The 13,425-nt window shown below is 46.2% G+C and overlaps 1 long non-coding RNA gene across 1 annotated transcript; it reads right to left on the bottom strand.

The window, feature by feature from the left end:
• Positions 1-6,987: 6,987 nt before the first annotated feature.
• Positions 6,988-10,846, bottom strand: LOC131401966 (uncharacterized). Its single transcript, XR_009218154.1, has 4 exons — positions 10,737-10,846; positions 9,904-9,995; positions 7,299-7,418; positions 6,988-7,018 (listed from the first exon to the last, which is right to left on the bottom strand). It is a non-coding gene; the product is annotated as an uncharacterized LOC131401966 (long non-coding RNA).
• Positions 10,847-13,425: the final 2,579 nt, after the last annotated feature.

Below are 13,425 nucleotides of genomic sequence, written 5' to 3'. Positions count from 1 at the left end.
TAAGGAGAAAAGGGCACCCTCACACACTGCTGGTGGGAATGCAAACTGGTGCAGCCACCAGGGAAAACAGTATGGAGATTTCTCAAAAAATTAAAAATAGAAATATCATACCTTCCAGCTATCCCACTACTGGATATTTATCCAAAGAAACTGAAATCAACAATTCAAAGAGATTTATGCACCCCTGTGTTCACTGTGGCATTATTCACAATAGCCAAGACATGGAAGCAATCCAAGTGCCCTGCTACAGACGAACAGATAAAGAAGATGTGGTATGTATTATATACAATGGAATACTACTCAGCCAGAAAAAAAAAGACAAGATCGTCCTGTTTGCAACAACCTGGATGGACCTTGAGGGTATAATGATAAACGAAATAAGCCAGACAAAGACAAATAGCATTATTTCACTCATATGTAGAAGATAAACATATCCAGGGATAAAGAGAACAGATTAGTGGTTACCAGAGGGGAAGGGGGCTGGGTGTTGAGTGAAAGAGTTAAAGGGGCACATATGCATGGTGATGGATAAAAGTTAGACTACCGCTGGCAAGCACGATGCAGTCTATACAGAAATTCACAAATAATAATGAACACCCGAAATTACACAATGTTAAAACCCTTTATAATTTCAATAGAATAATTAAAATAGAAAAAAAATAATTCATTCCTCTTTATGGTTGCATAGTATCCCACTGTGGGGATATACCACACTTTGTGTATCCGTTCACCAGTAGATGGACATTTGGGTTGTTTTCCATTTTTATCTACTATAAATAGGTTGTTATCAACATGTGTGTACAAGTCTGTGTATAGACATATGTGTTTATTTCCCTTGGATGGATTCCTAGGAGAGGAATGGCTGGGTAGACGTATGTAATTTTTAAAGACGCATCCAAGCTATTTTTCACCAGCACTCGATGAGAGTTTCAGTGACTTGACATCTTCAACAACACTTGCTATAGTCAGTCTTTTTAATTTTAGCCACTCTTAAGTGTGGTGGAATCTCATGATGACTGTCACTTACATTTCTCCAATGACTCATGTGGTGAAGGAGAAGGCAAGCCAGGCACAGACTGGGAGAAAACATCTGCAAAACATATCCCTAGAAAAGGACGGGTATTTATAATATATAAAGAGCTCTTACAACCCAATAGTAAGAAGACAAGCAACACGTCATGTCTTACCAAGACAGAGCAGATCAGGCCTGTGATGAGCACCAGGAGTCCCGCCAAGCAGATGAGGATGAGGGCCCAGAAGAGGAGGTCTGGGGAGACATGTGGTGGGGTAAGCCACATCCTGTCATCACCCCAGGGCTCCTGGTGACCCCACTGTGCCTCAACCCTCCTTGACAAGGTTTGGCCAACTTTCCTCATCATCCAAGACCCTGTGCGCATGGTTCTCTTCGATGAGGCACAGCATGAAGATACTCGCCCCCTACCATGGGCTGGGGCTTCCTGCAGGTTTACCAGGCTTCTCAGTCAAGGCATCATCTCTGTTGGGAGAATATTCTGGAAGTGAATGAAATGGAGAGTGCATGTGAGTGTGTTTCACTCTTTTTAATAAAACTTTTTAGACACAGAAAAATAAAGGGAACAGTCTCATAAACATCCATCATCTAGATTTAACAATGTATATTCCATCTAATTAAAACAATATTGCATCAATGTATAAATTATTAACATTTGCCACCCTTGATTCATCCCATGTTTTCAATGAAATATTAAAGTCAAGTAGACATCATGATGTTTCACCCCATTTTAGTTTCCATCTCTAAAAAGTGAGCATACTTTGCTACAAATACCAGACCATTATCACAGAACAAAAATGTAATAAACTAAAACAAATTCCTACCTCTGGGCACAGAAGACTGAATTTGGGCTGGACTTTCTTATGACAGCCGGGGGCAGAATGGGTCATCACAGTTGGCAAGCCTATGGGATCTCTCTAAATTTGTAAAATCCAACTCAAAAGTGTTCTTCCGTGCCTAGAAACACATCATCCCCTTCTCCTTTATCTATTTGCTTAATATTCATTTTCTAGGATTAACCTACAATGTAATTTCCTGCAGGAAGTCTTCTCTGATTTCCACCTGCAAGTATGAGTTTGTTCACATCAAATAATTGATAAGCTTCAATTCTCTATTCTTGTTATTCCCAGCTACAACATAAACTCCAGGAGGGTAGGACACACAGCACCCAGTGGGCAGGGGGGAGGGGTGAAGGTCCCCCTACTTGTACCTCTACCTAGACAACATCTTAGAGGTGTGCTGTCTGATATGGAGCAGCAACAAGTCTCTTTTTGAATTAAAATTAATTTTAGTTAAATAAAATAAAAATTCTAGTACCTCAGTAACATTAAAAATCAGTAACAATAAAGACCAGTCACAATACCATCCTTCGAGTACTCAACAGCCACATGCGGCTGTGCACTGGAGAGCACAGATATAGAACATTCCACCACTGCAGAAAGTTCTAGCGCATTGGTGATCATCTAGAGTGGGACTTGGCAAACTATAGCCTGTGGATCAGAAACTACATCCACCCCCAAACCTGTGAGTCTGCTTCACACACAGCTGGAGGCCCTCACTGACCATCTGATCCAGTTGCTGTCAGTGCAGAGATAAGGAAACAAAAGTCCAGAGAGGGGAGGTGACTAGCTTTAGGTCACAGAGCTGTCTAGGAGAAGGTGAGTGCCTCCTATATTACACTGGTTTCCTTTTCTCTCTCAATGGTGGGTAAAGACTAGGGGACTACGCCACCTCCTGCCAGCCTGAGAAAGTTCAATGCTCTCTAAGCCCCAGGCATCCAGAGTCCCCGGAAAGGCCTCACTTTCTTTCCCAATGACCAGGGAGCCTTATCATCCCCAAGGATACTCTTCCTGTCCAGGGTCAAGTTCTGCAGTTGGGTCCATTCTGGGTCAGGCGCAGGAATTCCTCATAGATGGCAACTCTGTCCAGTCTCTGTGTCAAGGTGGCAAGGTACACAGGGAGTCTGCCCCAGTGTGGTTACTGTGGGTGTCAGACCTCGAAGGGCACAAGGGATGAATAAGGGTGTCTAGAATTCTACCCTGATTCTAGATTCCCTGCGTCAGGGTCCTGTCCAAGAGAACTTTCTGCAATAATGTAAACATTTGTCTGCACTACCATATACACTCATTATTAGCCCCATGTTGTTATCAAGCACTTAAAATGTGGCTAGTGTATGTGAGTGAGGAACTGAGTTTCTCACATAATTTCATTTAAAGTAATTAATTTATAAATAAATAACTACAGGGAGAACATTTTTGAAACTTTGGAGTAAGGACTTCTGGAAATGCATAAAAACAATGAGAACATTGGTAAAAATGGTCAAAATCAACTTTTCAGAAGTCTAGAAATTAATCAATGGCTTGTAAGAATCTGAGGAGGGTTTAGTGCAGAAACATGGTGGAATCTTGATAAAGGGAGCCAACTTGTGGCACTATAACTTGCACTGTCCCATCCTGCTCTCACAATATCCTCCATAACTTTGAAAACCGTCATTCTCAGAACTATAGTGGCTGAGACATCCAGCAGCCCAGCAGCCATAATGGGTTTGGAGCTCTGAAAAGACCCATCCCCACCGAACTGTCACTAGCTGACCTGCCTGGCATCTCCCTGAAAAAGCCCCATGTTCAGGGCTTGTCGTTACTTGACTCAGAGCTTGCCCAGGGAGGAAAGTCCATCCCCAGGGCACTTGCTAAAAACAATCAGGGCTAATTGTTTTCTATTGTAGTTGCCTGAGGGAGTGATACCAGCTGAGGCAGGCAAGAGGTGAGCCAAAATCTTAGAAGAAAAATTGGGAGAATGAGATGTCCACAGGGGCCTTTGAAAAGCTCCAGTGTATTTGCGGGCATCTAGAAGGCCACAAGGGCTCAGGGCTGTGGCACGCCCAAGAAAGACTTGAGAACATCTTAATCTCTCACCTCTAGTTGAAGGGTTGGCTTAATATCTGAAAACTTGATTATGTAATACACCATATTAATAGAATAAGGGCCAATACCACGAAATCTCAACCACATATACAGAAAAGAATTTCACAAAATACAACGCCCTTCATGTCAAAAAAAGTAAACACTCAACAAATTAGGAATAGAAAAAAACTTTCCCAACCTACAAACAGCATCGATGAAAAACCCACGGCTAACACCATATTCAATGGTGAAAGACTGAAAATTTCCCCCTAAGACCAGGGACAAGACAATGATGTCTTCCCTTATCTCGTATGTTAATCACAGGTACTAGAGGTTCTAATGAGGGCAATTAGGCAAGAAAAAGCAATAAAAGAAACCCAGATTGGAAGGGAAGAGGTAAAACTATTTGTTTTGCAGATGAGAAGATATTGTATATAGAAAAACCTAAAAAATACACTCCTCCCCACACACAATATGTGAACCGTATCGCAATAGGTGTATAAAAAATTTAAATTGCCCCATGTGGTTAGCGGCTCCACTATTGGAGAGCACAGTTAGACTGCTGATATTTGTTGAAAGTCTCCAGAAGAGGAGGAGGAGCAGGGTGCTGGAGGTTGGTGGCACCAAATGTTAATGCTTTTCTCATCCCCCAAAAACCTATGGAAGGAGATGTTAGGATTAGCTGACAAGGATGTGGGGCAGAATGGACACGATTTAAGTGACTTCCAGATCAATGATATGTCACGGGAGCTCAGAGTCATCAGCCACCATCTCAGCCAATGCTTCCAATCTAGTCAACCTACATCAAGTAGGTGACCAGGCAGGAGTGGAATATGTCTCAAAGCTGGCTGCCTCTGTAGAGCTTGGTGACCTAGAACAAACACGAGGGAGAGTGGGTGAGATGAAGGTCTCCTGGGGACACAGGGGGCCACTGGAGCCAGTGAAAGATCACAGACCTTGGGGCAAGGGAGACCTGACTTCAAATCCTGGCTCTGCCCCTAGCTCACTGTGTGACCTTAGGCACAATACTCCCCTTTCTGAGCTTCAGTTTACCCCTGTGAGAAATGGGGAAGGCAGCTAGGACATCACCTCTGGACACTGAGAGAACCCAGACATGCAGGGAAAGTGAAGGGTTGAAACAATCACATAACAGATGTAAGTCAGATGGAGGAATGACGGTGCCCTCAGGGCAAGGAGAGACGGGAGAGGGAGACCCCACCTGGTCCTGGGTGTCTCTCAGCAGGGCGGTGTACTCCGAGGATGTGAGCTCCGAGTTGCTGAGGTTCCAGCTGATGATGCGGAAATGTAGCTGGTGCTCTCTCTTGATGGATAAACTCTGGGCTGCAGAGCCTGGAGCCACCGAGAGGAAGAGCAGACAGGTGGAGACACTCAGCTCCCAGCACAGAGGCATGGTGGCCCACGGGGTCAGGGTGGTGGGTGCAGACAGCGTCCACACAGGTGGCTGCCCCATCCTTCTCAGGCCTGGGGAGAGAGGGATGTGGGGACTCTAGAGAGAGGTCCTGAAACCTCTGGGGTTGGGGGCCAGAACAGGAAGGAGGAAATGGGAGGACAGTGTGGAGACAGAGAGGGGTGGTCACAAAAGTGGTCATTAGGGGCAAATGCTCAGGGGAGGGTCTCACTTGAGGGAGACCAGTCAGCAACTTGAGTAGAAGGGACCCAGGCTGCTCTTCTTGAACAATGATCCAGCTGGGGAGGAAGTAGGAGGAGGAGGAGCAGGAGGGACAGGGGTTGGAGGAGGGGCTGGGTGGGATTTAACCCACCAGGAGCTGCTGGGACCAGGGTCTCACCAGGCTCTGCAGGACCCTCTCAGTGAAGTTGAACGTGGCCTAATTGTTGCTCATGTCTGATGAATACCGGAGGGTGGAGATGGTGACGTTGACTGTGAGGGTCTTCAGGTTGTGCCCCAAAGCCGCAAGACGAGAGGGAGAGTGATGGCCATCTCTAAAAGCTGGCCTGAGACTAGACCAGAGTCCTGCACTCATTGTAATCTGTCGTCTTCTGTCCCAGTGGCACCATCACCCACCCGTGTGGTCACCCAAGTCAGAACCAGCATATCTGCTCAGATCCTCCTCCCTCCCAGTAACACCCATTCACCTTGCACACTTGTCCTCACATACACTCTCTCTCTCCATTCCTGTCCTAGCTCAGGTCTTAACTTCCTTCACCCGGACCAACACCCCAGCAGGCTCACTGGATGCTCTGTCTAAAGGATGTTCTACATGGACTACTAGAAGAATCTTTCTGAAATGAATACCTCACTAGGGCCACCACTGCTCTAGTACCACCCATGGCTCCCTATGGCCTTCAGTGTTTAGTTCAACCTTCTTGACCTGGCACTCAAGGCTCTACTCAATCTGGCTCCTGCTCACCTTTCAGTCTCATTTTATCCATCTACTGCGGGTTAAACATTATGTTTCATGCAACCCAAATTCGTTTTAATTCTCCCCATACGGCATGTTGTTTCGGGCCGGAGCCTTTGCTCATGGAATCCTCTGTGCCAGGAAAACCCTTCGTCCTCTATTTGCCAGGGTCCCTCCTACTCATTCTTAAAGACTTCATTCTGGTGAAACTTTCTCTAGCAAGCTCCTCCCCTCCAAATTATGCCAGGTGCCTCTCCCCGAAATATTCCACATTGTATTATAATGGTGTGTTAATTTCACAAGACTAGGGGCTCTCTGAGGGCTGGCCTTAGACTAAATCGTTGGTATAATCTTTGTGATCAGCATGATTGCCCTAAAACCAGAATTTCACACCCTGGATTCCCAGCTCCTGGATCACAACTGGCTCATGGGGAGTGGGGCCAGAGAGCTTCTCTTGGTAAGGAAAAGGGGCCCCCAGATACCTGTGGTGGCTTCTGGTGGCACAGGTGATGATCAAGTATGCAGGGACGTGGTGGCCAGCTCGGGAGCTGTGGAGAGGGCTGTCATCAGGGAGGGACAGAGTGGGAGGAGCCCCGAGGCTCACACGGGCTCCAGCAGTGGCTGTGCCAGGACCACCATTCACAGGTGAAGCATAAATGAGAGTGAGGGGAGGGGTGACTGTGTGAGTAGAGGGATGAGCAAGCCTGTGGATGAGAGGAGCCCGAGAGAGAGATAGGTGAACAAGAGTGACTGAACTCGGAGGAGAGACAGATAGGCAGAAAAATGGGCAGATGGATGGGATACCTGGAAAAGGAGGACCAAGGGCGGCGCTTTAGCAGAATTAAAGTGAAAACCACGTGGGGTCAGAATGTGGTGGAGAACATGTCTGTGTCTAAGGCTTTCTCACACTGGGCTGGGACTCTCCACCAGAACCCGGGAGGGAGAGAAGGGATGAATTAGGGCCCTTCCAGGTCCTTCCCTCACCAAGGACAGCAGGTGAAGGAGAACAAGTGCTCCCAAACTCCAAATGCAGACGGGACCCAGGAGATCAGGGCCAGGAATACTCACTGTTGGTAGTCGGGGCCACGGCTCCATAGGTGTAACCTGTGGAGAGAAGGCGAGAGGAGCTGAGCAAGAGTTGGAGTGAACATAAAGAATTAAGGGAGAGGAAGGATGTAGGGACCTTTGTGGGAAAAGCAGAGGGGAAAGCAGCGGGGACGAGTGGAGGGGTGTTCAAGGGGAAGGCAATGAGATGGAAGGTGGCTGGACCCAGTGATCACACAGTGATGAGAAGACTGAACCCAGACCAGGAGGATAGAGAGATGGATCATAGCTCACTTTAGAGCAACGGAGGGAACACAGAACTCTGACTGGGAGAGACAGTGTGGCTGTAGCACAGCCCCTCACCACTGACGTAGAGGCTGTCCCAGTCCAGGGTGAAGGAGCCCAGGTGGGTGACGCGCTGAGTCTCATGGCTCAGCTCCCAGTAGAGTCACTCTCTGTCCAGCCCGGGACATGCTGGGGTCAGAGTGGACGGTGCACATGATGTCCACCCCAGTGGCTGCCCCACCCTTCTCAAGCCTGGGGGAGGAAGATCATGGGGATGTGGAATACTGAGCAGGGTCGTTCTGGGTGTGGAAAGCGAGAGAGGGGAAGGGAGGAGGGTAATGGAGATGCTGAAGGGGCTGCTCTGATGCCTGGAGGGGCTCTCCTAGGTGTCTCCCTTGTGAGACAACCCCCTCACAAGTAAGGCCTGACTTCTTTTAGGATGTGGAGGAGGGGCCTGTGAGTGGCAAAGAGGGGTGAACACACAGACCTGGGTGAGGGGGCGCCTGCAGGTCTGCACGGACAACAGTGAGAACAGTCAGTGCCCTGTGCCATCTGACACATGCAGGCAAGAAAGTACCGTTATGTTCTCTCGGTTCTACACTCCAAGGTCTTTTCTTTCTACTTCTTTCCTACTCCACAGCCATCACCCAGGCCTAGGGAACAATCATCTTATTCTTAATCTTATTGCCAGCACCTCCCATCTTGCCTATTAAGTCTTCATTCTTAACCATGAAGTCCATTTTAACCCACATGCTTAGACCAAACGATAATCACATCATCCTTCTACTCGCATCTCTCCAGAGGGTTCCCACTGGTCTTAGAACAGAGTCCCAGTCACCCTTGATCTGGTCCTGCCTGTCCCCCCTCGCCGGTGTGGCTCACACCCCTACCCCTGTGTTGACTCGGCTCAGCCATCCTTCTTCTCAGTTCATGGACACACCAGGCTCTCTGCTTCAGGGGTGTCCTCATGCGGGTCCCTCTGCCTGAAACGTTTTCTTGAACACACTCCCACACCCTCACTCCAGTCTAACCCTCCGACCAGCTAAATCCAGTCCCAACTCCAGCTCTCAAGCTAAATATCAGCCCTTCTCAAGAGGGCTTCTCTGCCCCCTCAGGTTGATTCCCCTTGTGCCAAACTCCCACATCACTCTCATCATTAACTTTTCAAAATCCAAATTCCCAAATACAATATAAATTCCATGGAGGTGGGACAAGGTCTCTCTGGTTCTCCAGGTCCCCATGCATGTGGCCCAGGGCCTGGCTCATGAGATGAGGAACCATCCCGGTTTGTCTAGGACTGTCCTGGTTTGAACACTAAACGTCCTGTGTCTTGGAAAACCCCACTGTCCTGAATAAACGAGGATGGTTGGTCACAATTAATTATACACTCAGAGACTATCTATTGCATGAGAAGCACACATTCCCCTCAAGAACATCACAGGAAAGCTAGAATGAAAAAGGCACACACACATACACACACAATTAGAAGAGGTCAACAACTAAATACAAAATTACTTAACAAGATTCTCTGCAACATGAATCACCAGACCGTTATTTCAGAAAAGTTTCAAGAAACAAAGTTAATTCCCTTTACAAGGCAAGGTGGAGAGGACAGTCTTTTTGGAGACTAGCGCCCTTCCCTTCAATCTACAGTGTTGCTTAGTATTCCTCCAAATGATTTGGAATGTCATAAAGAAAAAAATGCTCAAAATGAATCTGGTTACTGGCAAATTCAATTTTAAATTTGTTATTAATACAAAGAAGTTCCAATCATTTTTTTCCCTGAATGCTCCTTTATTTCAAATTTATGTGGAGGATTTATAGGACTTTAGAAATCAAATTGAATGGGTCTAAGGAATGTTGCTGAGTATCGCTGCTAATATTTCATGGGATGTCTTCTAATACTACATACACACGCAAAACATTTCTGTAGTTATATTATATATAAATCCTGACTTTTGAGTATTATGCAATGCAAGTAAATCTATATTTTCTACTATAATACACATTTGCAGTTATTTAGGTTTGTTTCATATGTTTTTATTTGCATATAACTGTACTTACTGAAATATTTACCACACAGAACCACACACAGTTTACCATCTTTCCATCCATCAAACATCAATAATTTTTCTCAAGATACCTTCACTCTCAGTGACTCCAGGTGGTGACAACCCGAGCCCAGGAAAGCTCACTAGCAGGTCTTCTGCACAGCGGAGGCTGCCGGAACCTGTTGGTACCAGGTCCACAGGGTACTCACCTGGTCACACAGAAATCCATGGATCAGCGAGGACAGGTGGCCCCTGAGCCTGGTTTCACCTCAAACTTGAGGTCCACGGATGCTTTTCGTGTCTGAGGGGGGAAAAAAAGTGCAAACAAGCTTTTGAGGCCTTTTATAGGGTGTTGGATGGAAAGGCCAACCCCATTCACTTTTCTTTTTTTGTATTTACTGATTTAACTGTAAGTGTTGGCTGTGGCTGGATTTTCCCGATTCCTATCCAGCCGTCTGCTGCTCCCCGAGATGGGAGAAAGCAGCTTCGTGCTGTGTGCACTTGAGTCACTCAACTCACTTGGCTGGACAGAGACTTTTTGGTGACTCTGGACCCTTTAAACAAGCTTGTCATTTAGGGACCCTGTAAGGGACTCGCTGACTTGTCAACAATTTCCACACTTCATTCAGGGCTCGGGAGATTTTCAGGCCCTGGAGCAGGTTTCCCAACCTCGGCACAACTGACATTTGGGTCCGGATAATTCTCTGTTAAGCCGTCCTGGGCCCTGGAGGACGCTGAGCAGCATTCCTGCCTCTCCCTCTAGATGCCAGGAGCGCCCCCATTAGTAACAACCCAAACATTGCCTCCAGAAGCGGCTAAAGCCCCCTGGGGACAAAATCACACGGAGGACGGTGACGGGGACTCTGAGGAGGGGACGGTGGCGCCCGGAGCCAGGAGGAAGAGCAGCCTCGGGGGCCCTGAGCGAACAGCCCGGGGAAACGGGGCTCCGGGGGGACGGAGGGACGCCGGGCCCTGACAGGGCTGCCCGCGGCCCAGGCCCCTCCCTGGACCGCGACTGGAGCCGGGACCGCCCGCCGCTCACCGAGCCCCGCCCCTGAGGGCGAACATCCACGGGAATGCGGTCCGCGCCGAGAAGACGGAACACACCGCACAGAACGCCCGCTCCATCCATGCCGCCGCCCGCGCTTCCGGTTCCGGTCTCGGGTGGGCGTTCGGGGAGGACGAACGTTTGGGGGCTGCGGGTTGAGGTGGCGGGCGGGGCGAGGCCGTGCACCCCAGCCTCACAGGAGGTGTCTAGTTTCTAGAGTGAGTGAGAAGCTGGAAAGCGGGCTGGGTCACCACCAGGGACAGGGACAAAATCTAGGGGCGGGGCTGTGTGCAGGAACCAGTTCTAGGGGCGGGCTGTGGGCGGGACAAGGCTGTGAGTGACAGCAGGCCGGGGAGGCAGTTTTATGGGCGGGAACAAGGGTGCAGGCAGGGCAATGAGCCGGGACCAGGCTGTGGGCGGAGGCAGGCCCAAACGTTGTGGGCAGAGACCAGTTCCAGGGGCGGGAAGAGGCGGGGGTGTGGCTGGAATAATTCAGGCAGACTTCACAGGGGGAGGAAATCAGCTCCAGGGTCGTGGCTGGAGGCGAGGCTTTCCGTGGACCCCTAGACTGTACAGGTAGCTGGATGTTGAACAGCTGTTCTTCATTCCTTTCCCCACCTTTACACAGCCTCATAGAATGATGTGCCCATATTCAGAATTCTAAATTTTTTGTGTGTTTCCTGTTCTTAATTTCGTTAAAAAATTGGATCATATATTCACATTTCTCTACAACTTGCTGTTCCAAGCCAGTAGATAAGGATATAATGCTATTTTAATTTTAAAAATCTGGGGGGAGGGAGGCCTACATTGTAGATGCACGTATAGGAAACCTTCAAAGAGTGGTGCAAAGTCAATAAAATATTCTCACTCTACCACTGTCTCCCGGGACTTTTGCACAGAGATAAACATCCTTTCCTCCTCTATCCTTCCAGACATACTGTGTATATGTGGGACTGTGTATATGTTCAAGCCCAAAAGGGATGTCCCCAAGCAAAACCTGAAGCCCACGAATTGTCTCATGCATCAGAAGTTAATGAGAAGAGATTTAAATTTCTGGTGGAAGGAGATGAACCAGTGATGAATCCATAGGAAGACAACAAAGAAACAAGAGAATTTTACCATTTAAAAGGTCAAAGGAAAAAGTGAGAAAGAAAATGTATTCATACTATCTGACGTCGCACATCTCTGGATAAGATTCATATGCTATAAAATAGTAAACACTTATATCATAAAACAGTAGACATTGAATTTTGATTTATCCTAATTCATTAAATAGTTATATTGGGCAAGGGGAATTATGTTTTTAACATATGTAAGAGCTCTTCGTGCTGATTTTTTCAGAGAAGAAATAAACTATAAATAGTCAAAAGCTGAAAAATGAAAAAGCTGTATGGGTAGCTAATTTAGAAATATAGATTTTCAACCAGAAAATTAAAGAAATTGTTTTTGGAACCAGAGTCAAGAGTGGGGAAGGTAGCTTTTCATTATAAGGCTTGGAGTATTATTTGAGAGATGTGCGTATACATACACACAGACGCACACACACGGGAGCCTGAATTTGTATTCCAAAGGGATCATCAAACTCTACAAAGAATTTGTAAAAAGGATTCACTTTACAAGAGTAGAACGTATTTTGAAAACTACAGACTTCAAGCATTAAAAAAGCTGTCATCATCCCTGTGGAAAAATGAATGGGGCATCACTTTCCAATCCACATGTTGATAAGCATTTTACATACATTACTCTTGAGTATTCTCACAGCAACCCATAAGGAAGATGGTATTATCTATCTCCATTTTGCAGATGAGGAAATTGGCGACAGCATATTGCTAAAATTTTCATATAAGTTCTCAATAGATATTGTTTTATGTTAAAATTGTTTATTGAATTTTCTTTTCATTAATAAAATGATATGTGTCACTCTTACAAATAAGCAAAGACTGTGTAAAAACAATTTAGCAAAACGAAAGTTTTCTTTTGGTATAATTAAATATAGCAATCACTTTATTATTTTTCTGCTGTCTGCCTCACATCTACAAAGATGGTTCCTATCCCAAAGGCTTACTAGAAAACTCTACTAAAAATCAAGAATCAGGCAATACCCATATTATGCAAGGTTCCTGAATACATGCAAAAAAGCCATTATAACAAATTTTTGTACAAAAATCTTAGATCATTCATGAACTGATAACAACACAAATCATGATTAGGCAAGGTATTTCTGTAGAATGAAAAATATTTAAACTTTAGACATTTAGAAAGGTAGTTCATTACAGTAACTAATGTGTATAAGAAGAATTTTTTCAAACTCACTAAGTGCCAGGAAATCATTTGACAAAATGCACTGCAATATTATTCACAATAACCAAGAGATGGAAACTACCTAATTGTGCACCTGTGGGTGAAAGGATGAAGAAAATCTGGGGCATCTATACAATGGAATATTATTCAGCCTTAAAAAGGAAGGAAATCCTGTATTCAGAATTGCTTGCTTGGATCATTTCAGTAGCCATGTGCTTTCTTCCTTAGTACCCTCTGATCCATTCGCCAACCAGGAACCAAGGTGATCCTTTTACAATGTAAGTGCCACAACCTCTAATGGATCCCGAAAAGAGATTTTGGAGGTGGACTGCCTGTGTACCAGCTGTGTGACTTTGGTCAATTATATAACCTCTAATATTCC

This window comes from Diceros bicornis, assembly GCF_020826845.1.
Source record: "Diceros bicornis minor isolate mBicDic1 chromosome 27 unlocalized genomic scaffold, mDicBic1.mat.cur SUPER_27_unloc_2, whole genome shotgun sequence".
NCBI lineage: Eukaryota > Metazoa > Chordata > Mammalia > Perissodactyla > Rhinocerotidae > Diceros > Diceros bicornis.
This window is presented reverse-complemented; position numbering and strand designations above follow the sequence as displayed.